Genomic DNA, 3,673 nt, shown 5'->3' on the forward strand with positions numbered 1-3,673 from the left:
GCCCTTTGGGCTGCTGAAAAGAGGCCTTTGGTCCCGGTTGGTGCGCATTGGTCCCGGCTGGTGCCACAAACCGGGACCAGTGCTCTGTCTATATAATCAACACTTGTGAAATTTTCATTCAGTTCCTCTCAATCTCCCACCGCCGACGTTGCCTTCTGCCCCGTCGCCGTCATCGCCCTGCCCCGTTGCGCGCGCCCGTCGCCGCCGTCGCCCTACCCCGTCGCCCGCGCCCGTCGCCGCCGTCGCTCGTGCCCCTGAGCCCACGCCGTCGCCCGTCGCCGTCGCCCCCAGCCGTCGTCGTTGTTGCCCTCCGCCGCGCGCCCCCGAGCCGTGTCGTCGCCCGTCACCGTCGTCGTCGCCCTCCGCCCCCGGCCCGCCGTCGCCCTCCGCCACCCACGCTGTCGCCCTCCACCGCCCACGCCATCGCCCTCCGTCGCCCGATGTGAGCCGCCGCCGCGCCACGACAATCTTCATTTTTTCATATAATTTGTATTATTTTTTGTTCATTGCATTTTTTTCATATATATAATGTATGTATATGTATGGATGTGGTATGTATGTATGAATATAATGTTCATAGCATTTTTTGTTTATATATGTTTTTTTCATATATGTATTAATTTTTTATTTAGGTTAATTATTAGTAGATATCGATTTTAGGTTAGTGCTTAGTAGTTGAACTAGTTGATTTAATAAAAACTACTTTATTAAATTTTACTATACATAGAAGTAGTTTATTTTTAGTAAGAACTACTTTATTTATTTATTTATAGTAAGTGCTTAGTAGTTGAACTAGTTGATTAATTAATAAAAGTACTTTATCAAATTTACTATATATAAAAGTAGTTTAATTTTAGTAAGAACTACTTTATTTTATTTATTTATAGTAAGTGCTTACTAGTTGAACTAGTTGATTAATTAATAAAATTACTTTATTAAATTTTACTATATATAGAAGTAGTTTATTTTTAGTAAGAACTACTTTATTTTATTTTATTATAGTAAGTGCTTAGTAGTTGAAGTAGTTGATTTAATAAAACTACTTTATTTTAACAAGAAAATTAATAGAACTAGTTTATTTTTTTAGTTCAAGCAATTAATCCCGCATCGACATCGACGATGCCTATCCCACATCCTTGTCATCGACTCGGTGGAGGAGGCCAGCTTGATCAGAGGGGCCATGTCCGGGACTGGGCTCCGTCGGGCTGGTATTGGGAGGTGCTACCTTCCGGGGGGCGTAGGTTGGTGAGGAGCCAGCCCGTTGTTGACTCGATCCTTGTTTGGTGGCGGTCGCGTGGGCCAGTGACGGTGCCGAGCCTTTCGGACACCGCGGAGGTGGTACGTCACCGTGTCAGCGAGAAGGACGAGCACGTCCGTCGCTACATGTTGCGTTGGAGAGCAGGTTCGACAATACCTGGCAGGTTCTTCAGGGATCTCACTGGAGCTATGATCCTGTGATGGTTCCTTCTTTTTGGGTGTCCACCGCCCGCGACGATACCCGTCGGGCGCTACGGTTCTAGCTGTATTAGCGATGCTATATGTATGATAGTATTCGAGGAGTATTACTAGTGATAATATTTGACGATGTACGGACACAAGAGATTATGTACTTTTGCTTATAATTGAATGCATGCTAATTTGAATACTACTTATTTTATGATTTGGTTTTGCTTATTGAATGCTCAAATTGAAAAAGTACACCTACTTTGAATGATAAAATTGGAGAGCACTAGTGGGGGTAGCTTCTCCTTCATTCCCGTGTGCTAGACAATTTGGTGTAATGCACTCGGGAATGAAAGGAGGAGCTACCATCACCGACGGTCGAATATGTACACCACATGAGCTGAGAGTTTTTTAGTACATATATTTAATTGTACAAGTTTAATATTTAAATTATGAACATAGGAAATGTCGTACTCGGACGATGAAAACCGCCCAGGGGAGTGTGACTCGTGCCGCGACGACCAAGGTATGTGCGACAGGTTCCTTGAGCTGGACGAAGATCGGCGCTTCAGCATTAAGCTTGAGGAGACCTTCGATGTTGAAACGGTACGCAACAGCGACAATAGTTTTTTTCGTAATTAAGCACGACTTCAACTATTTTAACGTGTATTTTCCATCTTTTCCAATTCTACTAGCTTATCCCATGCTATGCAAGACGCTATGTCTTGGAGAGGATGGGTTTTGAAGACCATGAAAGTATGGAAACAAAGAAAATTCACCTAAGGACCCATCATGGTGTGGATTTTGAAGTAAAGTTGTACAATTCTGAGAGTGTAACCCATTTTGGTTGCAAAAATTGGGAAGCACTTTGCAAGATGTATGGTTTTGATGAGGGTATGCTTGTCACCATGGATCTTGGTGATCCTGAAATCGAGCAAGACAATATGGACATTTGGGTCCTTGTTGATACACTTCCAATTCTTCCCCTATGTGAGCTTCTCAAGCATAGTTATTAAGTAATTTATATTGTTTATTTCAAAATAGTTGACAGTTTATTTACATTGACAGCTTATTTTCATTCTTCAAAGAATGTGCGGAAGATGGCAGACAAAACCCACTACACCGGTGGCTCCGAATTAACTTATAAGGAGAAAAATCATCTGATCGCATTTTGTAATGATCTTGAGAATTACAATATCTACAATCGAACTCCTCAACATTATAGTCAATACGTGCCACTAGTGCACGTGTTGAACTACGGTAACTACCATGGAGATACCCTGGTAAGATTTTTTACTATTACGATATCCGTGCATCTTTTGCATACTTATAAAACTAGTACATCATTGCTAACTACAAAGTTATTACTATGTTTTTCAATAGATAATCCTGAATGATTGTGTGCCTCATCTGATGTATACGCACGGTCACCTTCATGTTTGAACATACAATCAGGTCGTCCTAGGAATCTCAACTATCCATACCGGATTTCTAAAAGAAGTGGAGACATGACAATCAAAGAATGAAAAAATGTATGGACAGTCGTAAGGAGCTTCTTGGAAGCAAAGGAAGCGAAGCGCAAGAATTGGAGACAGGATGATCTCCATTCTCCATAATGGAGAGTCAGGATCTATATTGTTTTATGTTATTTTACCTTAAAGAGGGTATATTTATACCTCATAATGATGATCATGTGCTAATAACAATTAAGTAGGGTTGGTTTGATGACTATGAGGATGATGATTGTATGACTTGTTATTAATAATGAGTAGAAGTTGTATGATGATGATTAATTAGTAGGACTTGTTATTATATATGATGATGCATGATGCAAGCGGGTGAAATGAACATGGATTGAATTGAAGTGAAGGCAACATGCATGTGGTGCATGTAGAAAGTAGTACAATCCAAACTTGATCAAGTTAGGATTAGTATTACTTTCGACATGCACCACATGTTGCCTTCACTTCAATCTAAGCCATGTTAACGTTAGGCATAGCAGTAGCGTTGGTAAACCAAGCACGGAGATATATAAGAGAGGACACTTCTCTCTATTAGCTAGCTAATAACAATCTAAATTAACCCCCAAAACCCCTAAATCAGCCCTTTCAAAAAAGACATCAGCTCCAGCCAGCTACTGACGCATGGATGCCTATTGGTCCGTTGGTGTCACCAATCGGGACCAAAGGCCCCCCTGCCTGGGCTGACCGCAGCGGCCACGTGGAGGCCC

The sequence above is a fragment of the Triticum aestivum genome, chromosome 4A (assembly GCF_018294505.1).
Source record: "Triticum aestivum cultivar Chinese Spring chromosome 4A, IWGSC CS RefSeq v2.1, whole genome shotgun sequence".
In the NCBI taxonomy this organism is placed as follows: domain Eukaryota; kingdom Viridiplantae; phylum Streptophyta; class Magnoliopsida; order Poales; family Poaceae; genus Triticum; species Triticum aestivum.